This window comes from Pseudorca crassidens, chromosome 7 (assembly GCF_039906515.1).
Source record: "Pseudorca crassidens isolate mPseCra1 chromosome 7, mPseCra1.hap1, whole genome shotgun sequence".
Taxonomy (NCBI): Eukaryota; Metazoa; Chordata; class Mammalia; order Artiodactyla; family Delphinidae; genus Pseudorca; species Pseudorca crassidens.
Genome location: NC_090302.1, coordinates 32309006 through 32336302, shown reverse-complemented (window position 1 = coordinate 32336302; position 27297 = coordinate 32309006). Strand labels below are relative to the sequence as shown.

The window sequence follows — 27297 nt, the reverse complement described above, 5'->3', positions numbered from 1 at the left end:
ACTCTAAATCACAACTAAAGTGTTCATACCATCAAACTTAGAAGAAAAAAAATCAATACTGCTATACTGAAGTTAAGAATAAATTAGAGGCATGTAAAAGTCTGGAATAACAATATGCTATAAAAATTACTGATATAAAAATATGCCATTTAACAAATTTGATACTACAGAGGCATAAAATTCTACATAGAGTCTGGAAGCAACCATGTGAACATAAGGAGGTAGCTGGGGTAATGCCAACATGGTTAATTCAGAAAGAAACTCAAATTTATAACTGGTTAGGTTTAATTTCTGTTTTGAAGATAAATTACATGCCAGAATCTATATGCTTCAGAAATTTTTCTACTGATATTTAAAGGTAAAAACCGGACTATATAAAAAATACATTTTCAGGAAATATCTTCCCTCTTTTCTCCCCCAAATCTCATGAATAGCTCAGTTTACACACATGTATGCATGAACTCATACACATATTCATATGCACACCTCCTAAACTATATTTTCAACAATTAACAATTCTACGTTACCAACTATAATGAAGTATATAGATATAAAACATTGTAATTGTTTAAAAACTAGCTGTATAATTTTGGTGTTCAATGATTTTTTTAAAGAAATTGATTTAGGAAAAGTTGGAAAAGAAGCCCAAGTTGATTGACAGTTTGGAGTTTGTGTTTCCACTGTCTGATCATAGCCAAATGCAAATGTGATTAAGTTCTGAGAGACAGGAATCTGCAAAGTGTATGCAGCTTATTAGAATCTTCCCTCTAGGTACAATCCAGCAAGGGCATCAAAGGTGACCTCCCAGCTTGTTGCCTCAGGAGCCCCTTAAAATAGGGAAGGGAAGATAATCTTTACTTCATGCACCAAATCTGACCCATTGGTGGAGCTGGTATTGGAAGGTAGGGTGTTGAGTTTGTACCTGAGATCAAATAGGAAAAACAAACCTGAAACGGTTTGTCTGCCATGGGCACACAAGGAGAAAATGGTGGCAGAGATGTCACATGATTTCCATCTTTGCCCTAAGCAAATTCTGCAACTATCTACATCACTAGGAGGTAAAACATACTCATACACATATACGCATCCTGTTACAAGTGCATTTCTTTATGCTATTAATCGTGTAAAGAAAAGTTGCGTAAATATAAACCCATTTTGTATAATCATTCAACAAAGACATTTAGAAAACCCATTTTATGTATACATTTAATAGAGTCATAGTTATATGTACCACACATCGTTCTAGGTACCTGAAGATATAGATTAAGAACTGGTTTGTGCTCCCAACAAATTCACAATCTAGACTAAAAGATATAAAAATTATCATCATACACAATGCCAGTGGAGAAATGTACAAAGTATTAAGAGACACAGAGTAGGAGCAACTAACTCTTCCTAAGGGAACTTACAGAGTTTTCTCAGAGGAGGTGACATGGCTTTTGGTCTTGAAAGACAGATAGGCATCTGTGAAGTGAGATTGGTCAAGGTATTCCATTCATCAGTTAATCAACAAACAGGGTCTTTTAGTTGTGCCAGGTTCTGTACAAGTGACTGGGAATATAAATAAATGCCAAGTCATACCCTCCAGGAGCTGTGGTCCAGAGATATAGAGGCAGATGAGTAAGATCCAATAGAGAAAGACACTGGAGTGGTAATGGGGAGTGGAATGGTAATAGGAATTGCGATTCAAAGGAATATTACAAAAAGTTATTTTACAGAGTGAAGAATACATTTATAAATCACCCTCTTGGTAGTTCTGTTTCTACCTGGGATATAAAAAGCTGGAAAGAGCTCAGTCCAACCCTAACAACAATAAAAAGCTGGACAGGCTACAAATCATAACTTCTCTTGAACCATCAGAGAGCTGCAGTTGCAAGACAAACAAGCAACCTGAATTCTAAGGAAAGACAGGACCTTCCTAGGAGAGCCAGGACAGGAGAACTGCCTCATCTGAGCCAAGGCAAGAGAAGAAGAGACACTGGGTACCATGTAACGGATAAGAAGAATTCAGCTGAATTTTTAAACTAATTGCAAAAGATCACGTATGGGTTAGATTTTACCTGTTTCAACTCATGGCAGCTACACTGCAAACATTTGAAATAATAGGCTTGAGTAGAAAGACAGCAGCTTACTTGGGTTCAGGAATAGTTGGCTTTTCCAACCCTGCCAGGCCCTACATTTCTAGACTCTCTCTATTCCCTCTGTTTCTGCTCTCAAATCAGCTAATCTTTGTCTGAACTCATCTCAATCTTGAAAGATGTTGCTGTAAGCAGCAAGTATACAAAAGCCAAAACACAGCAACACTCTGGCTCTTTGTAACCACTTCCCCTGGGCACTCACATGGGAATCAAATAAGTGATCTTGTGTTCACTAAATACACACACACAAAATCTTCAAGTGGTAAAAGATGGTTACTATGGGACTCGTACTCTAATTCACACACCTCTATATACCTAAGAATCTCAGTCTATTCCTATTTCAAAATCATTACCAACACTTAGAAAAGTAAACAAGACTAGAAATAGAATAGAGAATCCAAAAATAGACACATATAATCAAAAGGCACCAAAGCAATTCAGTGGAGAAAGGAAAATACCTTCAATAACTGGGTTAGAATAACTGGATATCCATACCAAAACTGAGAGAGAGAGAGAGGGAGAGCAAGTGCGAGCCAGCAAATGAAAGAGAGAGAGAGAGAGGAGAATGAATATGAATCTTGACTCCTACCTCACACCATACACAAATATCATTGCAGAGATGGGTCATAGACTTAAATGTAAAGGTAAAACAATAAAGTTAGGGGGAAAAAAACTTAGAAGAAAATCTTTACAACATTGCGGTAGGCAAAAACTTCTCAAGAAGGATAGAGAAAGCATGAACCATGAAAGATAAACATTGATAAATGGTATTACCTTAAACTGCTCCTCAAAAGACACCATCAAGACAGTAAACAGGCAAGCCACAGACTGGAAAAAATATTCACAATACATATATCTGAAAGTATGTTTAGAACATAAAAATAAATCCTGTAAATCAATAATAAAAAGACAAAGAACTCAATTTTTTAAATGGGCATAAAACTTGAACAGATAGCTTACAAAAGAAGACACACAAATGGCCCATAAACACATGTAAAAATATTCAACATCATTAGTCATCAGGTTAATGCAAAGTAAAATACAATGAGATACCACTGCAAAGTAAAATACAGTGAGAGACCACACACACAGACACACACACACACACACACACGGTTGTAATAATAAAAAAAAAAAATTATCGGGCTTCCCTGGTGGCGCAGTGGTTGAGAGTCCGCCTGCCGATGCAGGGGACACGGGTTCGTGCCCCGGTCCGGGAAGATCCCACATGCCGTGGAGCGGCTGCGCCTGTGAGCCATGGCCGCTGAGCCTGCGCGTCCGGAGCCTGGGCTCCGCAACGGGAGAGGCCACAACAGTGAGAGGCCCGCGTACCGCAAAAAAAAAAAAAAAAAAAATCATCAACAATGCCAGATGTTGAAGAGGATGTAGAGAAACCTAAGTTTTCATTTGTTCTGGTGGGAGAGTAAAATAGTACAACTTTGGAAAAGTGCTTAGCGGTTTCTTTAAAAGTTAAAAATACATCTATCTACCTTACGACCCAGAAACACTACTCAGAGATATTTTTATTTTCCCAAGAGAAGTGAAAATGTATGTTTAGATGAAGCTTTATATAAGAATGTTCATAGCAGTTTTATTCATAGTAGCCCCAAACTGGAAACAATCTAAATGTCCATCAACAGGGGAAGGAAGTTTTTTAGAACTGTGGTACATTCAATGAATGGAACACTACTCAGCAATAAAAAGGACTGAACTAGTGATACACATGGCATGAATGAATCTTGAAAATACTATGCTCAGTAAAAGAAACAAAACACAAAAGAGCACATATTGTACGATTCCATTTATGAGAAATTCTAGAGCAGACAAAACTAACCTATGGTGATAGAAAGGAGGTCAATAGTTGAAGGGTGAGTATAGGAACTGACCAGCAAGGGGCATGAGGGAACATTCTGGGCTGATGATAAGATTTTATGTCTTGGTAGGCAGTTGTCAAAACTGATTGAACTTAAAGATCTGAGCATTTCATTATATAAATTATACCTTAATTTTTTAAAAGGTTAATAAATGCTGCTAAAGGTTTATATTTCAGGTGGTACCTCCCTAGATGTAATTTATAAAAATGTAAACTTTTTCTAAAGTCCTGGCTCTGCACTGACTTCTGGCATACATAGAGCTTGATTCTCCTTATACTTCCATGAACCCCTTGCACTTAGGTTGGAGGAGCGGTCACCCCTACCCAGCTGAAACGCTGGCCTCAGATCTTGGCAGGGGAGTGGGAGAAGTAGCATTCCAGAATAAACTCCGAGAACAGAGTGAGACAAATCCCAGGGACACTACAAGAAGAAAGGGACCTTTACCACCTTACTATGGGACAGTGATCCAGAGATGACTCACCAGGTTCAAAACTCTATAAGGGGGTTATCAAGGAATGATTCTTCACACCCACCCCTCTGTGCATAGAAGCAGAGAGGCGATAACTATGTCTTACCTTAATTTTTCAACTAACTATAAAATAAATGAATTACCCAATTCATTGACTTGAACTTCTCCATTTTGTCTTTCGAATACTCAACTTTGAATATAATCTTGGCTGGAAGAGGCCACCTGATCTTTGCTCTCACAAAAGACTTTCTGAAAAAGGGAACACGATTGACTTTCACTTAAATGTTTTGTCTCGCGAGTGCATTAAGTCACTGATGCCAGGCTAAAGTTGATTTCATATCCAAAAATAACCAGTTTGGCCCATAACTCCTGACAAGAGCTGGCACAAATTGAGCATGCTACCATCCTTCAGAACTGAAGTCTTTGGGCAAACGTGTAAGTGAGTGAAAAAGTTCAGCAGAGAAAGTTGGTAACTTCATTTTTAATGTGCTTATTAGGGCTGAGACTAGTGTTGCTGGATTTTAGAGACATTTGGAATAAGAATGGAAGTTTGGTGTTCTTTGGTCACAAGAACACACTGTGACTTAAATATAGAAGCAGATTACTTATTATTTTTGCCAAAGAAAAGTGTTTTGATGATTTTAGGTCTTTGGTCTATTTATTTTACAAATGGATAGGTCTTGCAGAATCCTATTCTGAACCACAATCCTCACTAACAAAAGCTACAACCTAAATGTAGTTTTTCTGCCTGTGATGAGTAGATGCAGGGTTGGGGAGGCCCTAGGCTTCAGCTTGATTTGTATCCATCCCTAAACAAGTATTATACTCTGAAAGCAACCACATTATGGGGACTGTAGCATTGCAGTGCACAGAGTAATGTTTTTCCTGGTAGATGTCTATTGTTATTTAATTCAGGGAAGTATATATGAGGTTGTAATAAAAAAGGATGATGTTTAGTGGTTAAATTTCTGATTTTCTTATAATCATACCCTTCTATCTCTATGACCACTTCTTTGTAGGTTCGCCTTACCCAGTGGTGCTGCTCTACACAATTCAACTCCTGAACCTTCTATTACTTTCCTGCACTATCCCCCACCCACTTGGCAGACCCCTCCACTCACATCTTAACTACCACAACTTTATCAATAGTTCCCAATCTTATGACTGCAATCCTTTTCTCTCTCTTTTTTAAATTCAGATCCTACTGCTTACTTTTCACTTGGATAACCCATCATGCCCCCAGCACTGCCTATCAAGCCAGCATCACCACCCCCATTTTCTATACTATCCCTTAACTGTATCACCAGGCTGTAAAACTCTCTTTCCAAAACCTTGACTGCTGATTTATTTTTCTCATTTTTTCATCCACATCCTGTCAGTCAAGTCCTGGTAAGTCCTCTTTCATAGTGTTCTCTCTCCACTGACATCTCCATTGTCCAATCCACCAGGATCTCTCTCTTGGATGACTGCAGTAGGCTCTTACCAGTTTCCCTGAGTGTCCATCCCCCATCTATTCTCCACACAGCAGCAAGAGTATCCATTTCAAAATGCAAAACTGAACATGTCACCTCCAGGTTAAAATATTCCAATGTTTTCTTACTGTTCTTGAAATAAAAACAAAGGATCCAATGCTATCTGCCCCTGCCTTTCTTTTCAGTCTCATGTCAGCACTCTCTACTTTCTTGCCATAGACTAACCCTACTAATCACATTTCACCATTTTGGATGCATGTTCCCTGCCACCACAGGGCCTTTGCACATGCTGTTCCCATTGTCTAGAATGCTCTTCTCCCTTTCCTCACCTCCCTTTGCAGTTCACTCCTCTTCAGCCTCGGTTCAAAAAAAAATCTATTTTATTCAGAGAAAACGTTCCTGATTTCTAGTGGCCCAAACTAGATCAGATCCCACCCTGCTATACATTCCCATATCATCTTATACTTTTCCTTCAGAGCATTATTATAGCTCGTAATTAATCTTTGTGTGATTATTTGATGAATGTCTGACTCTCTCACTGGTCTATAAACTCCAGAATGGCAAGAGTCGTGCCTATTTGGCTCACTATTAAATCTCTGGCATGCAGCACATTGCCTTACACTTACTAAAAGCTCAGAGAACATTTGTGGAATTAATGAAAGAAGGTCTTCCATGTTTGCCATTTCCTTTGTCTTCCCATTGCCACCACCACTGTTCAGACCCTTTTTGACCTCATGTTTAGGTGACCAAAATATTATATGGGTCTCCTATCTCCAACTTCTCTTCTTTCAAATTTAATCTGTATATCCTCAGATCAATCTCTCAAAACATTGCTTTCATTGTGGCTCTTCTCTGGTTTAAAATTATTCAAAGCTTAAAATGGAAAACCCTTACCCTAAACCTCTCATCTCTCCATGATCAGTCTTTTTTCATCTCTCCAGGTTTCTATCTGACTTCTTGACTAAACTCTCCAACTCAGTTCCACTGATACAGACATTCATGGCTGTCCCCATACTACTGTGCAGGTTGTGCACTGAACGACCCCTGAAATTCTGTCTATATCACAGTCTATGTGAATGATACCCCTGGAGTTATGCACAGCATAAATATGTGGCAAAACATGTCAGCCCCATGAACATCTCCTTACATTTCTGCTCTCTTACCTCCCACCTTTGATAAAATATTTGCTTTGTCTGGAATACCCTCCCTTGTTCTCCACCAATCAAACTCTAACCCATCTCCATAGTCCTATCTTCCTTCTGTACCCAGTTACAATGATCTGCACTCCTGAATTCCTATAACACATCTTACCCAGGCAATTCCCTTGATATATACTATAATCTATATATTGGTTTTTAAATTTCTTTAGTGTGATGTAGTAGAAAGAACACTGGAATTAGAGTCAGAAGATGTGCCAAGGTCTACTTCAACAACAGCAAGGGCACTTCAGACAACACAAATGAGTGATCTCAGACAAATAGCTTAATGTCCAGAGCCACAATTTACCGTCTGAAAAGTGGGAATAACAGTACCCCACAGGTTGTTGTGAGTGTACTTGAAGGGTCTAATCCCACAGGCTTTTGAAAAGAGAATGATTTGCCTGAAGGCACTTTGCAAACAATGAAGTACTATACAAAGTGTTTGCTGTTAGCTGGTAATTATCTTCCAAACAGACTAGAAACTCCTTGCCAGAAAATGGCTGTGTGTCTTACTCCTGGGTGTCCCTCAGAGTGCCTAGTAGTGTGTCCTCCACGTGATAAGTAGTCAATAAACATTTGCCGTAAAAGAATGAAGTCAGCCTGGCAGCTGCAGGCAACAGATGATGGTGTCCCACATCTCTGCTGCTCACGGCTTCTGTCAAGTCTGCCATTTCTGTGCTCAGCCCCTCCCTTCCTGCTGCACCCACCCCGCAGCTGCACATCCCAGCCTCCCCCAGCAGCAAATTCTCAAGGCAAAGCCATGAATCTAGGGGCTGTGCAATATGGAGCCTGTGACTTGTGGGTGCTTTTCACTTTTTCCACTTTCAGGACAAAGAATGGGAGAAATGATAGAAATTCTGCTGCAACATGTTAGGCACCAAGGGAATTAGTACAGAGTTGTTTCAGGAAGTCATTCAATTCTCTGTGAGTTTTCATGTGAATGGGGTAGAATCACACTTCAGTCTAATCAATAGAGTTCTTACATAATCACTTAAGAGTCTATATCTCCATCAAGAAAGTAGGGCTAAGGGCTGAGGATGGGGATGGATAGGCCATCTAAACATACAAAAAAAAATTTTTTCCTAGAATCAGAATTGCAAGAGATCTTTGATGTCATTTAGATTGAATTCCAATCAAATACAATAATGTCTAATATATCTTGTGGCCTCTACTGAAACATTTCCACTGACAGGAAACCCACTGTCTAGGAAGACAGCCCATTGAGAGACCAACTATAATTTCCCCTTTACAGCACTTTAATCCAAACCCTGATTTCACAGATTATGAAATTGAGGCCTGCAGCAGAAGAGACTTGACATCATACAGTAACTTAGAGGCAGAGCTCAAACAGGCTTCTGTCATCCCTCAGCCCATAAAAAAGTTAAAATACTTCTGTGCCCCACCCTATCCCTTTTTATTCCTACTCTTTGCTCCTGGTTCTGTCTCCAGAGCCACAGGGACTCTATCTAATTCCTTTTCCACATGACAACCCTTCAAATTTTTCAAGAAAGCCTTAATTCAGCTTTTGAATCTTTCTCCAAAAGAAGAAGTCACGTTCTCTACCCCCATCTTTTCAATTTTTCTTCACTTGGCATGATTCTATACCCTGACCACCTTTAGCACTCACTCTCCCACAGGTTGAAGACACTTTTTTAATTAGAGACACCCAGCACTGAACAAAATCCCAGCAGTAAAGAGTACAGTGGGCCATGAGCTTCCCTTTATCTTGACACCTCATTTCTACCATGGTACAGAGAAATGGCTTTACCTTTTTAGCAACCAGATCGCACCGCTGAACAAGTTATATTAGTTATTTACTGAGCACTTAATACATCCCAGGCACTGTTCTAAGTACTTTACATGTGTTTCATTCTTACAACAATTCTAACAATATTAGTTAGAACTAATATCACCATCTTCCTCTTCCAGGTAAGGAAAATAAAACACAGATTTTAAGAAACATACCCTAGATCATACTGCTGGTAAATGGCAGAGCCAGGACTCTCACCCAGACTGATGGCTCCAAAGCCTGCAGTCTTAACTTAATGCCACAAATGACTTAATGAAAAATAAACCTCTGAATAAAAAGTTGTGAATTCTGCTCTTTGCTGTGAAGGGAGATCTTTCACAACCTGTAAAATGGAGTGTTTTGCTTTATTCTGCATCCATCTCTATTAAATTTCAGATTGTGAGTTTGGGTTTCTCCTTTTTTAAGCTTCCATTCTGTAATTCGAGATATTAGCTAGTTTTCCTCAGGTTATGTTATCTTCAGATTTGATTATGTATATGCTTTCTAGCTTTTTATTTAAGCTGCTGGTAAAAGTGATGACTTAGCAAAGGGCCTAGTAATATAAAAACTTAATTGGTAGCAAAAAAAATCTAAGGGTTTACCCTTCTTTGTTCTTGCTTAGCCACTTAGAAAGCTGTATAACTATAGCTAGTTTCTGGCCCACATTTCTTCATTTTTGTCAAAAGGATATGACAACAAAATTTAACAAACACTGTATAAAAATCAGGATATACTAAGACAACAGAATTTCCCAAACCTCTCTGCCTAAGTATACCTTTCAAAAATGGAAGTAAAGCTAGTATGGTCTGATTTGTTCTTTGTGAATCCATGTTACCTCTAAATCATCACAGCTTTTGGTAAATTACTCAAAAATCATCTCTTTAATGATATGTTTTAGAAATGGTAGCTGAAGTTGTCATCAAGCTTACTGACCAATAATGTCCAGTATTTACCTTTTGTTCTTTTTGGGGTTTAGTGGAACTAATTACAGCTTTCTCACTCCACATCCATCCTTAGAAGCCCAATAAAAGTTTCCAACAGTGCCACCTCAAACAAATATGCACATTCTTTTAGTATCATGTGCAGCTGGTCATCTGAACCTAGGAACTGAAACATATTTCCACAGCTTCAGACTCTCATATCCAATTTCCTCCTTGATATTTTAATCTGGACATCTACGAGGCATCTTCAGTTTAATATGTCTCCAATGGAGCTTCTAGTCACCCCATTCTAAAACCCGCTCCTCCCACAATCTTCCTCATCTCAATAAATGGCTAGGCCACACATCTTAGAGTCGTCCCTGATTCTTCTCCTTCTCTCACATGCTATAGGTAATCCATTAGCAAATCTTTTGGGCTTTGCCTTCAAAGTTTTCCGGAATCCAACCACTTCTCAACACCTCTACTGCTACACTCTAGTCCAAGCCACCTTCAACTCTCTTCTGGAGTATTACATTAGCTTCCTAATTGATATCTCTACTCCACCCTTATTCCATGTAGAAGTTGCTAATAGCTCAATCAGGCCCTCTGGAATCCTTTTTATCAGTTTGGTTGGTGAGCCCTTCCCTCAGCTGCTGTGGGCGCATCAGGGAGAATTGCACTTGGGCAATGGAAGCTACCACACCTGGAAGTGCCTGGAATTTACACTGTCCATACCTTTCCCCAGAGTCTTTACTCAATAACCAGGGTGAAGGTAAAAAGCCTCTCTCCCTTGTCTCAAGTGGGAAAAATTCTAAGGTGATATTTATGCTCCACAGCTCCCCATGGGATTAGGCTGAAGCTACTATGCAGAACCCAAAATCACATTCTTGCCATTCTCCTTCCTTTCTAGCCCGCTCCCTCACCCCCTACCAATTTCTCTGGAAATCACATGCACATCCCCATCTCAGGCTCTGCTTCTAGGAAACTCAGGCTAACACAGTCCCATTATAGCGGACAGAGTGGTCCTGTTAAAATGTTTACGTCATTCCTTTGCTCAAAACCCTCCATTGGGGCTTCCCTGGTGGTGCAGTGGTTGAGGGTCCACCTGCTGATGCAGGGGACATGTGTTCGTGCCCCGGTCTGGGAAGATCCCACATGCTGCGGAAAGGCTGGGCCCGTGAGCCATGGCTGCTGAGCCTGCACGTCCGGGGCCTGTGCTCCGCAACGGGAGAGGCCACAGCAGTGAGAGGCTCGCGTACCGCAAAAAAAAAATAAATAAAATAAATAAAACCCTCCATTGGCTTTGCATTTCACCAAGGGAAAAAAAATTCCAAAGTCTTTACCATGGCCTCAAAGACTCTAAATGATCTTCCCCAGCTAACTTTCTGAATTTAAGTTCTTTCACTGCCCCCTTATCCATTCCACTCCACTCTCACTTGTCTCCTTGATATTCCTCCAAATGCTCTGCAATCTCCTATATCAAGGCCTTTGTACCTATGTTTCCTCCACGAAAAAAGCTCTTCCCCCAGATATCTACTCGGCTTGCTTACTCTTTTCAAGTCTGTGTTCAAATGTCACTTATTACAGAGGCCTTCTCTAACTACCCTATTTTAAAACAGCACACATATCCCACCTCCTGTCACTTCCTTTGTTATCTGTCTCCTCCTATGAGAATGTAAGTTCCCTGAGAATGGGGATCAGTGCTTAGTACACTCTTATATTCCCAGCACTGAAACAGTGTCCGGCATATTTCAGGCAATAAATAAATTTGTTGAATTAAAGTAGACTATCTTTTGACTTTCTGCACACAAACCACACAAACACACATACATATCCAACAACTATCTTTGATTTCAAAGCCCTATTAACACTCTGGTTTCTATTTTTTATACCTTGGAGACCACTACCTGTGATGGCCACAACAGAAGTAAAATAGAAGTCGTGTTGTTACAGCTTTTCGCTGTAATCTATTAATGTTGTTCCACTAGGGAAAAAATGGATAATATGTGGAAGTCAAGAAACAATAGAGCTTTGCAATCCAGAAAGCTTGAGAATTGTACTGTTAGCTCAAATGGCTCATAGTCAAGTTGCTACACAGATAACTTCAAAATATGGAGCACAGTTGCTATCAGCAGTGAAAATTAAAGAAGTGAAATTTAAAGTTAAGAAAAACATGTAGCAAAGATCACTGATACTTAAAACCAAAGAAAGCCCAATAATTATTTAATCATATGAAGAGTGGCTATATTTCCCTTATTACTCATAGGAAGGGTTCTGTGGTAGGTTCTTGGAATGGACAAAAGTAACATAGAGGAATTTTTGGATTTGTTAGCACTGTGAGCTGTAAGTTGACCATGAAAATGAAATGGATATGTTTAAACTATAATTTTAAATGTATAATATTGACCCTGTGGCAGAAGCTGATGGTATGAGAGACACAGGTTGATCTATGAAGGAATGTCACACTTCACTTAGCTCAAACCATAACTCAAGTATCTATAAAAACACTCCTTACCCCACAGCTTAAGACAGCTCCCTCCGCTATCTCAGTACTCTTAATACTCTCTTGTTTTTACAAAAGATAAATCAATCAAAATGTCATAAGAAGTCGGTCTTCACTGTCCATGTATTAGCTAAGGGAACTGTGGGGAGGATTACAGCTTGTTCACAGTTAGTGGAGGGAGTGGTTGGTTCCAGGCTTCCTGCTACACCAAGCCCAGAGCCTCCACTCCCTTCTTCAGATTCGTGCTCAGCTTTCCAACCCTCTGGGACATGCTGGCTCTACCCTGAGGTCTTCTCACCACTTCTCTCCAGTGAGGTCTCCAGAAATTGTTCCCTCCTATGTCCCTCTGACATAATTGTCTATCCCTTGGTCTGCCCATTCAAACGTCTCCCCAGTGTGCCCCATGCTCTCTGCACCCAGGCTCAACAGCCGTCCCTGCCTACCCTCTGCTCTCTCAACTACCAGGTCCTTTGCTCTGTTTCCTTACTGATCCTAGTCGGGGGAACCTCTCTCTCTGACAGAGTCTTCACTGTCCCCAGAGGGAATCATTATTTATTTCCCAAAGGGGACCTCTTTTACCCTTTGACCTTCCCCCAAAAGCTCCTCTACAATCTGTTGCAGGGCTTTTCAAGGAGTAGTCTCAAACCCCCTGAGTCAAGATCTGAGTCTGGGCCAGAAATTCTCAGTTCATCGTATGTCATTTCTAATGAGCTTCCTAGGAGATTTTGTCGCACAGGTCAAGTTTAAGAACCACTGCATTCATCCACCACGAGAGAGCATCTCTATAAACCTCCCTCCTTCTCTTACAGAAGTCCACCACTCCCCATGGGCAGCATCGCAGGTAGAGAAGGTGTATGGTCAGGGCCTCTCAGAGGCCAGACCACTTCCAATTCCTGAGAATGGCAGTATTTTAGAAAAATTAAGAAATTCCAAAAGAGCATTCCAAAAATTGTGATATATTCTAAATGTTTACACTCAATAAATATATATAGTCCAATATAATTGTGCTACCTGCAGGTTTACAACTTACAAAATTTATCGTACCCAATAGCCAATGTGATCTGGTCATAGAATAGAGTTTAAAGTCATGTGTGATACCTTTTAAAAAATATAATTAGATCAGTGTATGTCTGTGGCTATGCTAATCCCATTTGGAAATAACATCAAAAGTTTACATGTAAGACTCTTCTTAAATGTGAGGCCTTGGCAATACGGCCCTCCTGATGCCTACTGTGACTGGCCCTATCTGTTATCACTTCAAAAGTGGCAAGAACCCCCTTCCCAGGATGCACGTATTCCGAGATTTGTTGTGCAGTTAAAGAAACAAAGATCACTCTCCAGGAAGATGGAGTACAGCCACCATGAAGTGGAATAAGAATAGCTGGGAGGGTCTGGGAACATTCGCAAGGTGAGTACTCCCCAAGCATGCTCTTTTGCTCAAGGCAAACCCTGCAGATACTACTGACCTAGCCTGGGGAGAGAAAACTGCATCTGCTGAGCCAGATTGGTGCACTTGTCACTCTCTGTGATTGACAACCCTTTGTTACTCCCATTCTCTTCCCCACCTCAATCCTATAGCCAAGTCTTTATTGAAACTTCCAACCTGGTCTCCACTATGTTACAGGAAATTAAGGAAAGATGTGATGACTGTTTGGAGCAGGGTGACCCTACTGGTGGCCGTGGTAACAAGTAGTGAGATTCCCAAAGAGGAGGCGGGTAGCAAGGTCACGGGCCCCCTCACTGCGTCCAGTGACACCCTGGAGAACTGGGACTTGGTTTCAGGAAGGGAGCTGGTGGGGTTCATTCTAGTTGCATAAATTGAAATTTTCCTCCACGCTCACCTTGTTTTAATCATGAAAATCTGAATCTTTACTATCAGTGACACTCACTAGAGAAAAGGAGTTCCATAAGGAAGGGGGTTTATCCTCCTCCTTTGGGCCTCATTCCCACTTCACCCTGAGAAACCAGGATTGAAATTTACAATACTTGGCAGACACTTAAAGTTGGGGGTGTTCTGTTCATCCATTTTCTCCCCAGGGAAAAATAAAAATGCTTTCCACACCGGAAGCCTTTCTGCCTTCCTGCCACCGTACCAAAGTAAAGCAATATCTCCTTGGCAGCTTGTGCCAGGGTAAGAAAACAGTAAACCCCCGGGCAAATGCATCCAGCCGCCTGTCTGCCAGGAGAGGGGTCTGCAAACTTCCTCCTTCCTCCTCCAAACAGGCGATCTGGAGTTACAGTCTACCCATGGCTGTGTGGATTTATTTAGCTACAATGTTATCATCTCCATTGAGCCACAAGTAAGAGACAACTCTCTGCTTTTATTTTTAACCTGAAGAGATTATTTTTGAGTTAAGGCTTTAAGAATTCAGATCTATCAGGAAAGAACAGCTTGTGTAATGAACTTCCTGTTTTCATCATATTTGGACAGGGAGCCTCCTTGTTGCCTGTTATTATTACCCAGTTAATATGAACTGCCTGGAGTTTATTTTTAGCCGCGTTGACTCTATTGTAAGGACTGCATAACTGCTTTCAAAATGGGAAAATGTAATTACGGGATCTAACACTAAGTTGGGGATATTCTTGGGTCCTTTCACAAGGCAATGGCTTAAAAAATGAAAATAGACCATTTTAAGTGGCTAAAGAAAACACAGTTATTTGATCCAAAATAGCCCATTGATCCTTTTACAAACTAAACACTTTCTTCACAGAATAAAGTCTCGTTTCTGTTTAAGTGACCTAAACATATGAATTTATTTCCAAGTTCAGAGTAGGGGGAGGCGAGTGAGGAGGAGAATTGGTGGAGAATAGAGGCAGGAAGGGTGTAAGCACATTGACCAAAAGAGCAAAAGATTAAAACTGTGCCGAAAGTACCAAAACACCTAACCGGTTTCTCAGTTAAGGGCTGGGAATGCTCATCTCAGTGCATACCCGTCATTCTACTGTGTGCACCCAGTGCCTCATCCAGTGGCTCCACGGGCATGAAGGCGGTCAGCATTTGGCAGGCTGCACGGGATTATGCCCTCACACTTGGTGGCCTTGAGTTAGTCACTCACACAGGCCTCTGCCTCAGCGCCCACCTCCTCCATGACTCCAGATACTTGCCCACACGGTTATGCATTTGTTCCACAGAAATGAACTGAGCGCTCAAAATATACTAGACTCCAGGAATGAAGTGGGAAATAAGACACTGTCTTTGCTCTAAGTATGATAAGAGTATTGGTAGAGAGAACTCCAGGGGATTCCAGGAGCACAAAAAAGGAGATGCCTAACCTAGCCTGGATGAGAGGAGGAAAGCTTCCTGGAGGAGGTGATGTCTTGAGCTGAGTCCTGAGGTAAAAGCTGGGCTCATCCTGAAAAATGGCATCGTAAGCTGAGGAAGAAGCTGGGACAAAGGCCCAGATGTGAAAGAGATGGAGGAAAGGCCAGGTCGCCTGACTGAAGTGGAGAGTGTAAGGGGACATAAATAGAATGAAAGCTGCAGCGTTAGGTGGGGGCCCCGTAAACCATAGTAAAGCCTTTTAGCTGTATCCTGAGAGTAACAGGGACAAGTTACAGTAAAGTTCTAAGAGTAATAATATTTAATAAATATCATAGACATCAGTGTATGAATGGATAAACAAAATGTGGTATATACATACTGTGGAATATTATTAAGCCTGAAAAAGGACAAAAATGTTGACACATGCTACAACATGGGTGAAACTTGAGGAAATTATACTAAGTGAAATAAGCCAATCACAAAAGGACAAGTACTGTATGACTCTACTTATATGGGGTTTCTAGAGTAGTGAAATTCACAGAGAGAGAAAGCAGAATGGTAGTTGCCAGGGCCTGGGGAAAGGGGAAGATGGACAATTAGTGTTTAATGGGTTTAGAACTTCAGTTTAGGGTGATGAAAAAGTTCCGGAAATGGATGGTGATGATGGTAACACAACAACATGAATGTACTTAATGTCACTGAACTGTACACTTAAAAATGGTTAAAATGGTAAATCTTGCGTTATGTGTATTTTACAATTTTTAGATTAAAAAATAGAAACATAACTGCAGTGGCTGGATTTTTATTGATATAGATAGATAGATAGGTAGGTAGACAGATAGACAGAGATAAACAGAAAAGTAGAGGTAGGGAGACCATTTAAGAGTTTGTTTCAATAATCCAGTGAGAGATAAAGTGGCCTGAACTTAGGCTATGTGAATAAAGAGAAGAAAACAAAGTTCAGATTCATTTGGACATTAGACTAGGAAGACCTAATACTGATCGGAAGAGAGCACTTTGGGAAAAGTAGGGCTTAGGATAAAGTCCAGATTTCTAGCTGGGGAAACTGGGTGGATGGTGATGAAGCCAGTCACTAGGAACAATGAATGATTGGAAAAAAAGAACTGTTTAATTTCTCATGGAATAATTTAGAAAGTAGATGCAATCAAGTCATTTCAATAAGGAACAAAGGATATTTCTCTGTCCATGGGATAAAAGATATAAATAGAATGTAGTTAAACCTACAACTAAAATGCAAAATTTGCTTTGCAAACCCTCAGAAGAAAGCAAACATGATCACAAGGGATAGTGAGGCTCAAAGTAGAGTGAAGGTTGGAGAGAGACCAGAGTCCAGAGGCTGGAGATGGGGTCAGGGACAGCTGCAACATGTATTGCTTGATGGTTTTTAAAATGCTTTATGTTTTGACTGAGTCATTTCACCTGCAGTGGAGCCATGAGAATGTCGTGCTTCACTCCTCAGTCATCATCTCCCAACCCTCCCCTGAATGTTCCCTCCATGTCAGTCTTCCAAACCCACTCACCATTTTCCTAACACACTATACCCTTAGACGCCTCCATAACTTCTCACAGGTTCATGCCTCTGTCTTGAACGCCCTTCTCCCTCCTCCTGGACCTGGCACATTTCAACTTATTCTTCAAGATTCATTTATTTTGAGTCTGTTAACAAACAACTTTCGACCTGTGTCGGATACTGGGTAGGGACAGAGATGATAAGACAAAGTCTCTGTCACTAAAGAGTACTGGCCAGGCAGAGAAGTAGACAGTAAACAGGTAATTGCAATAAACAGGGCACTGCTGTAATCAGAAGCAGGTAACAAGTGCCACAGGAAGACAGCAGAGAGAAATACACTGCCTTGGGTTGGGGGCGTTGAGGGAGGATCACAAAAAACCTTTGCTAGTTCAAATGGCATTTGCCGCAGGAAGAATTTCCCAACTTCCCCGAGAAGTTAGCTGCTCTTTCCTCTCTGACCTCATGGAACTTTGTTTTTCCAATGCACAGTATTTAACACAGTGTACCATAATGTTAGATAGGTTCTCCTACTCACCTGTGAGCGCCTCAAGATTACAGTCCTTCACGGAACCCCTCACTGTTCAGCCCATAGTATGTGTTCAATAAATGTTCATTGGATGGGTGGATGAATGGATGGCTGGCTTAAGAGTGGTTATTAATCCTGTAATTTAACACCTTCTATGGCAAGGAACTCATTGAACCTCTGCTACTAGTTTTCTGTGAAGTCTATAGAAGTAAGAGACATGAATTAACAAGATTTTCTCACTGTTGGAAGTACTCTCTGAAAGCAGAAGACGTAACTGTCTTGGACATTCTTTACTTCTTCCAAACCTCTAAAATATCATTCAGATATTTCGGACTCTAATATGCATTCCTTTTTTTTTATTGGAATATAATTGCTTTACAATGTTGTGCTAGTTTCTGCTGTAGAACAAAGTTAATCAGCTATATGTATACATATATACCCTCCCTCTTGAGCCTCCCTCCTACCCACCCTCATCCCATTCCTCTAGGTCATCACAGAGCACCGAGCTGAGCTCCCTGTGCTATACAGCAGCTTCCCACTAGCTATCTATTTTACACATGGTAGTGTATATATGTCAATGCTACTCTCTCAGTTCGTCCCCCCCACCCCTTCCCCTCCTGTGTCCACAAGTCCATTTTCTATGTCTGCATCTCTTTTCCTGTCCTGCAAATAGGTTCATCAGTACCATTTTTCGAATACATATTCTTAATACTCCAATACCACAACAGTTGACATCTTAGGTAGACTTTATACGCAGGCAGAATCAGCCATAGACAAAGACGAATTTTTGGTGAATTTTCTTTTCCTCATTTGACAACCTTCTTCCACTCCAGACCCTCAGAATTTCAAGGATTAAACTGGTCCTGTCAATTCAGCCACAATAAGGTGGTAGGCTGGTATGAACTCACCTTCCCAGTAGTGTTTGCATGTTGGATAAGGATGCCTTGGAAGCAAAATTATTCAACCAAAAAGTATTTTTCTGAGTACTTGTTATATACGAAATCTTGTACCAAGTGCATCAGGGAATACAAAGAGAATAAAAACATGTCCTGGTCCTCAAGAGGTTTATAGTTTAATTTGGGAGAAACTCATAGACCCATGAAATCTTAAAACACAATACAAGAAAAAATATTCATGATGGTGCATTGGTACATGGCATACTTTGGTCCCTAGGAAAAATACACAGAAACAAAAAGAAATGAACCTTAATCTAACCCTCCATCCAGTCCCCTCTACAATATCCTCAGCAGCTCTCCAGTCAAATACTTCCAGCAATAAGGCATCACTACTTCAGAAGAGAATCCATCCTGCTGCAGAAGAACACAGAAATTCTACTCATAAAAATGTGTCCATGTGTATAATCTTACATTGACCCGAAACCGGGCTTCCTATAACTTCTATCCATCTCAGAGAATGACAGGTAAAGTTCATTTGCTCTCCCTTTTCAAGGTAGCCCTTCCAGCATGTAAAGAAACACATCTACCCTAGGACCGCTCTTCTTCATGCTAAACATCTCCGTTTCCTTCAAAGGCTGCTTATCCAGTATGGTTTCCTGTGCTTGCCGTCTCAGTCATCCTCTTCAAAATATATTTAACTTGTTAGTGTCTCTCTTAAAATGTAGTACCACAAACATATTAAAAGTTAATAATATCATTAATAATATATTATTTCTACATATGTATATATAATATTTCTAGTAACTGTAATATTAATTTTGAGTTAATGTTTATATTATCAAACTACCTACTGGATATTACCACTTGGACCGTCTCAAACTTAATCTGTCCAAAACCAAACTCCTGATCTTCCTCCCACAGTCTTCCTCATCCAGTGTACGGCAAACTCCAGACTGCATTTCTTGAAGCTCTGGCTCAGACCAAAAACTCATCTCTCTTTCATTAACTCCTTCTCTAATACTCAGCAACCCTAGTGGCTCTACTTTCAAAACAGAATCAGAATCTGACCACTTTTCCCCACTTTCACCACTATAACCTGAGTCCAAATGACCATCATCTCCCAGCTAGGTTTCCTGCTCCCACTGGTCCCACATCTCCCCATCGCAGTCTGTTCTCCAGAGTGCAACCAGATGATGCTCTTAACACATGTCAGACCATGTTGTTCCTCCACTTAAAACCCTCCAGTTGTTCCCCGTCTCATTTTTAAAGCCCTTTAAAACGGCCTGCATGCTCTGGCTCCCTCATCCCTCGATGGCCTCCCACCACTCTCCTCCCATCCTCCATTCCTGCCACATCTGTCGCCTCACTTTCCTCAAACACTCCAAGCACAACCTTGCTTTGGAGTTTCTGCACAAACTGTTCCCTCTGCATGGAAACTCCTCCTGGAGAGACATCACTCTCTCCTTCCGATCTATGCTCAGATGCCACCTGGTCACACTATTTAAAATAGCAAATTCCACCCTCACACCCAGAGCACCCTATCTCTCCCTTATCCTCTTGACTTTTCGTCACAGCACTTAATACCAACTGTTACACCATATATTTTTTATTTGTTTTACTGACTGTCTTCCCCCCTCCCCATTAGAATGCAAATTCTATAAAGGCAGGGAATTCTATCTGTTCTGTTATCTGATGTATCCTTGGGACCTAAAATGGCCCCTGGAACATATTAGACTCGCATGTTGAATGACTGAAAGAACGAATGAGTGAATGAATGAATATGTTCCAACTAGATAAACTGGGGTGAGATCTACAAAAACAATTCTACTCAATTGCCTACACTTTTCCTAATAAGATACCATAGTTTTACCCACCATCTTTTATTAATTTCTTCTTAGGATTTGGGCAAAGGTATTGGCTTAATTCAATTATGAACCTTATGTCATAATTTCCACAAATAGTAGAGCTGTAGATGCTATAATAAAATGGACCTCTTCAAGGCTTAAAAAAATCTATTAAGAACGTTCTCATCTAATTTTGAATTTTAATGATTAGTTACAACAATGAGTAATTAATTTTGATATTTATAGAAAATGAAATGCATTTTTTCCTTTCTGAAAATCTAGCACTTCAGGAACAGCAAATTCTTGGAGAAAAAAATTCTAATGAGATCATTAAAATTGATAGTGTTGTACTTACCTAAGCCGTAACAGGCACAACAACTGAATGGGCACCAAATAATATCCTCCTTCTTGTGCCTGACTCTGCTATCTGAGTTCACCACTTCCTCCAATCTGTACAAAACTGCCATTGGAGGAGTTCTAGGGATAAAGCATGAGCTTCCCGGTACCTAAGGCACAAAGACAAACACCTGGTTTCTAACTTGTGTTACAAGCAAAGCTAATGTTCTAAATCCAGAAGGAATGTTATCACTTAATTTTTTTAACAACAGATTTTAGGTAACATGAGGTACAACATCCTCAGCAATATTTGCAAGAAAAAAATGCAAAAGCACGTTCCAATAGATAATTCTTAAACTGAATCTCATAAAGGCGCAGAGCGTAACACTAGATTTTTAACTTGGTAAGAGCATTTCTATCAGGAACAGAGGTTATCCAGCCCAGATATGTTGCTTCCTGATACTACAACGGATCACAAGAACAGAGATTAGAGTCCCTAGAAGAGGGATGGAGAGCTCACCCGTTCATTAAATCGTCTCTCTCCAATATTAGGTGTCTTAGGTGAGCCTTTGGCAAGTGCACAGTTAAAGTCACTTCAGGACTGAATTCGCTGACAAGTGCCTGAAGTGCCAATAGTCTTTGATGTTGATTATCCATACGCTTTCAACACCAGATGTGCAGGAAGTCAGGCTGACATTCTGTTGTCAATTTTTGAAGAAACTGACTTGTATCCTTGCCATTCCATTTCTACTCAAAGATAAGCTGCAGGGGTTCCTGCAGGTGACATCAGCGTTTCCCTTAAAGTGGAGTTTGAATCCACTCACATACTTCGACACTCTTAAGGACCCTGAGTTTTTCACTATACTGCAGATGATTTGGTCCAAGACCTTTCTTAGGACAGGTGTAACCCATCAACCATTTCAACTATTTTTAAAAAAGAAAAGAAAAGCAACAAAATGAAACACCCTCCTATGGGCCCCGCCGAACTAATACTTGGTGTGCCTGCCAGAATGAGTTAGCTGCAACAAATAAAATAAAATGATTTTTAAAATGCTCCTTTGGACCAGAAGGAGTCGACTGCTTGTTAAGGTTAGCTGATATTATCCACTTTAACGTTGGAGAGCATCTGCCAAATGCAGCGATTTTAGCTCCGATGAGTTGAGGCTAGGCTGCTCTTTCTAACAATAATTAGTCAGCAGGTTCAGCTGCTTCTGTTCTAGTATTGTTTATTGCAAAACATTACCAAAACATTGACAAAGCTCAAAAGAAAGAAAAATCCACCCAAAATTCTGCCATCCTACAAACCAAACTGTTTACATTTTTTTTATGCTCCCTTTCAGTCCCTGTCCATATGCAGACAGAATTGTTACAGTTGTAATCATAGCACAGACACAATTTTGTAGTCAGGCTTGTCTCAATTAGAGTTTTTAAAGCGTTTTTCCAGTTCACTCTCTCATCTTCATTTCTGCTACTAGGAACACTTCACCCCCACCATTCCTAGTGACCTCCCGTGGGATCTTAAGTGTTGAGGAAGGCTGAAAAAGAATAATAATCAACAGAATTAGGGGAAAGGGTTAAGTTCCCTGTGTAAAGGATGGAGTCTCTAGAATTAAACTTGTGTGGAAAGGATTTCTTTCACCCTTTGTTCCCGTAGTTGGAAACCTTTATGAAAATCGCTATATTTCCCCACCATCAGGCATGTTTTCATTATATTAATAAAGAGGCCTCGCAGGTATTTTCTCTTTACCTAGTTTGTTTTTAAGGCCTGCACAGTATTTAGGACATAGGCATATAGAGACATCTTTTCTTCCAACTGCTATAAGAATTTATGAAACTTGGAATTTTTTAAGTGTGGCTACTACTCCATGCTATATTCACATGAACATGAAGTGATATATGCAGCTGTCAAAACACTGGATACCTGGATGCATCTTTTTACATTTTAACTTGTATTCTTCAGTCTCTGGCTTCCACACCAGGCTGCACATCACTCGTCTGGGGGTGGGGAATCAGTAAAAAGAAAAAACAGACCCCAGGGCTCACCATTGATCAGGTGAAGCAGAATCTCTGGGGCTGTCTTTGGACTGATGGTTATAACACTGTACATTTAAAATGGCAAAAAGTGTCTGTCTTTCTTGATAACAGCTCTGACTGTTATGGTTTGTGGATTTTTACACGGATGGTAGGGAAAAGGACTATAAGGATTTGGATAAGGAATGGAAGAAGAATGCGGCCTATAGATGCTTTGTTGAAATGTCCTTCTTTGAGTTAGGTAGACCCAAAATGTGAATCACCTGCTCGGATAACCCTAGCAAGCATCAAGAAGTAATAGTTTTGGGGCTTCCCTGGTGGCACAGTGGTTGAGAATCTGCCTGCTAATGCAGGGGACACGGGTTCGAGCCCTGGTCTGGGAGGATACCACATGCCGCGGAGCAACTAGGCCCGTGAGCCACAACTACTGAGCCTGCGTGTCTGGAGCCTGTGCTCCGCAACAAGAGAGGCCGCGATAGTGAGAGGCCCGTGCGCCGCGATGAAGAGTGGCCCCCACTTGCCACAACTAGAGAAAGTCCTTGCACAGAAACGAAGACCCAACACAGCAAAAATAAATTAATTAATTAATAAACTCCTACCCCCAACATCTTCTTAAAAAAAAAAAAAGCACTCTGTGTCTGAGAGATCCTAGTGATTTGACCTTGGACAAATAACTTAAAAAAAAAAGAAGAAGAAGAAGTAATAGTTTTGTGTTTTTGCGAGCCGACCTAGCCTCTGCCTTCCATACACAATCCTGGAACCCTGAGGAGGCCACAGCCACAAAGGGGGAGGATGTCTGGTGTTGATAATGTTGGGGCAGTATATATCAAATCTTTTCTTTTTTTTAATTAGAATGCTTTGACCCTGGAAAGCTTTCACTTTCAATTCTATGTTCTATATTGTTTCAATTTTTATAAGCATGGATTCATGCATTATTGGTTCATTTCTTTTTTTAAAAATTGAAGAGTGGGTTATACCCATATGCAGTCCTTTCAAAGGAATGCTCTCACCTGTTCTCCAATGTGTCCTGGAATCCGATGAATCAGATCACTAGTCCCTCCTCTTCAGAGGAAACAAATGAGGGAGAGGATCTAAGGACAGAATCTTTTCCTCTCTCCCTGCATTAGGCAAAGAAGGAGAAAGGCTTTCCAGGAACAAATAACAAGAAAAACAAAGGAGTGGAGGTACTACATAGGTTGGTGTGTTCAAAGATTTAGTGATTCATTATCCAACTCCTACTTACCAACCAGGGTGCAATTTTGTCCCCTGGGGGACATTTCAGCAATGTCTGGGGTTATTTTTGGTTGTCATAACTGGGAGAAGAGAGTACCACTGGCATCTAGTGGGTAGAGGCCAGGGATGCTGCTGAGCATATTAGCATGGCACAGGATAGCCCCACCCCCCAACAAAGAACTATCCAGCCCCAAATGTCAGTAGTGCTGAGGCTGAGCCCCGGGCTGTAGCATGCAGTGCTAGGCAGTGAGCAGCTTGTAGGAAATAAACCTGAGAAGCTCATTTAAAAAAAGCCAGATCGGGGGAGGCCTTATATTTTATGCCAAGGAGCTCGGGTCTCTTTTTACTGTGGATGATGGAGAGCCAATGAAAGGAAGTTACCTGATCAATTTGGATTTCAAATATATTGCCCTGAAGGGTAAGTCAGAGGAGGCCAGTTACTGAAGGCAGAGAAAGCCCTTAGGGTGCTGCTGTGAAGCCCAGAGAGGAGTGTGAGGGCCTAGACAAGACATGGCCAGAGGGATCGACAGGGCAGCCAACACACATTTAGGGTGTAAAAGTCAGCAAGTGTTGGGAATTGAATGGATGTGGGAAGGGCAGGGAGGATTCCAGGATAACTCCCAGGTTCCTTGTTCAGATTATTGGATGGATGCTGGTTAGATACAGAAAGAGATTTAAGGAGGAAAAAATAATATATCTATAAAATATAAAGGTTTTACAAAGTCTTAGGTATTCTCTGGAGGAGATAAATAACAGAATCTACTCATATAACAAATATTTTAATAGCCATTATCTGTAAAAAATTAGTTTATACCTAGAGCTGGTTAGCTCCTTATGCAAGCAAGCTATTAGATTGAGACTTAGTCTTTCAATTTAAGGGGAAAAAATGTGATGTTATTTTGAGGAAGTCTCCAAGAGCCTTAATGGTTCTGTGATTTCAGGAGATGGAGGGTTTCCCCTTTTTAATCTAGAGTCAACTACACTTAGAGATCATCATGAGGGAACCATACCTGCGGAGTTAATTAAGGTAAATAGGTTGGCAAGGGCTTCAGCCAACTACTCAAGCAAGATCAAAATAATTCTGGCAGCAGAAATTTTCTTCTGGAGCTCTTTTCAGCCTTGAAAGACTGGATTTTTTAGAGCTGATGAAAATAATGGATTCTGGCTATGGAGAACACTGGGGACAACAAAATGCAGAGAGGCGAAGTAGTAATCGAAATGATTGGTTTAGTAATCAACCCATGCACATGATTCTGAATTTCTTCATCCTGAAGTGATATCAAGGAAGATAAAGTCCCCAAATGTGGAATATTGGTGTCCCTGTGGTCAAGCCCAAAATATTCCAGAATAATTTAATTTTTGAAAAGGACAAGTTGTTTTTAAAAGAACTGTAATTTAATGATTCTTTGGATGACTTGATCTCAGTTATATTTGAGATAATATCTTGATAATATGGCCTGGAACTTTTTTTCTTTCTGATCTCTCTTATAAAGCAAGAAATAAAAGCACTTGTTTTTTGAATAGTCCAGCGACATAGTAGTATAATCACAATTTGTTAATATTATAAATAGTTATTCACGAAGACTTCCAGAATAAAATATGTGCCATAAATTCTTTGTTGTCATACATTTATTTTTTCACTTCAGTTTAACTTCATTCCTAAAATCTCACTGATTGAGTTACATGTAGAGACAGATGCAAGGACATTTTGAAAGTTCAGATTAAGTTTAAGAGAAAAATATTTACTTTCAACCAGTCTAAAATATCCAAGTCGAGGTTGTAGATAAGCTCTGAAGAGCTAATACTTCAATCATCAATAATGCTGCCTCTGGTTGGAAAACTAAGAGAAAGTCCACGGATTTATCCCATAGCCTGCCATTTACCATTATTGGACTATGATTATAAATGGGTTTGATAAGATATTTTCCTCTTTGATTCAGACAGTTTATCCTGGAGAAGTGCCTTAAAAGGAAGAATTAGACAATTGCAGGTTTCTGATGGATGTAGCTCTGGTGGACCCGCTGCCAATCCTGGCATTCACATCCCCTGAAATTATGTCAGCTAATGAATACTTAGAAAACATAAAGTTCAGAAGGCTGTCAAATTACTGTACAATTTGAAGTACCAGTATGCACATTGTAGGAAAAAACATATATGTTAAAACCTAGATCAGCCTTGTGAGGAGCTGGAGTAGTCCATAAATTCCATAAAGTCTATAAATTTCATTTTTATTCAGTAGGTGCCACCTAGGTGCTGGCCACCATGAGAGAAGTTTTCACAACAATGTATGTCATCTATCCAACAATTCTTTGAAGTAGTCATTGTAGTCTCCCATTTAGAGATGAAGAAGGAGACCTGAAGTTCAAAGTCATCTTTCTAGTAATTGTTGAAGTCAGGATTTAATTCAGGTCTTCTGACAAAAAATCTACTTCTTGGGCATTACACCGTTCTATCTCTTAAAACTTCTAAAAGCATGATAAACTAAGTTCATCATTTTCCTTCCCGATTTAGCTCCTTCTATTGAAAACTCACCATCCCTCTGTCTCCTCCCCCCAAGGCCAATCAACTGTCAACTCCTCCTATTTTTGAGGGTTCCTATCCTGCCTTCAAAACCCTTGCTATTCAATGTGGTCATGAACCAGCATCATTGACACCACCTGGGATCTTATTATAAACACAGCATCCCAGTCCCCACCCAGACCTACTGAACCAGAACCTGCATTTTTATAAGATCCCTAGGTAATTCATGTGCACATCTCTAGTCTAAGTGACTAGCCCCTCTCCATTCCTGCTACCACCGTTATTCATCAGGCTCTCAGTGTCTCTGATCCTGAGCGTTTACCAATCCCCTAACTACTCTTCCTCTGTTTTGGTCTCTCCCTAATCCCTCATCACCCAATTCCTGTTCTTAAACCACCAACACATTGACTTTTCTAAAGAAAAGATTGAGTCACTCTCCCCCACCCCCAACTCAAAAACTTCCACTTGCTCTTCAGGGCCAATGAAAAATAACAATAGTTAACAAGTACATCCTTTGTGCCACATATTTCATAAACCCTTTACATTAATTAACTTGTTCACTCCTTAATCAACCCTGTGAAATTGATACTATTATTAGCTCAGTTTTAGAGATGAGAAAACGGACACTGAGCGAGGTTAAATAACTTGCCAAAGGTCATGCAGCTGGTAAATGGTAGAACCAGGATTAAAGCTTCAGCAAACTCTTTAGCCTGGCATCGAATGGCCTCCGCATTCACATGAAAAAGGAAGGGAG

The 27297-nt window shown here is 40.4% G+C and overlaps 1 long non-coding RNA gene across 4 annotated transcripts in view; it reads right to left on the bottom strand.

The window, feature by feature from the left end:
- The window catches only part of LOC137227638 (uncharacterized), a 619814-nt gene that overhangs the window by 520054 nt on the left and 72463 nt on the right, over positions 1 to 27297 (bottom strand). For all 4 annotated transcript variants that reach the window (XR_010944939.1, XR_010944941.1, XR_010944942.1 and 1 more), the window contains exon 3: positions 20779 to 20929. This is a non-coding gene — a long non-coding RNA (uncharacterized lncRNA). The remainder of the gene's footprint in view (positions 1 to 20778; positions 20930 to 27297) is intronic.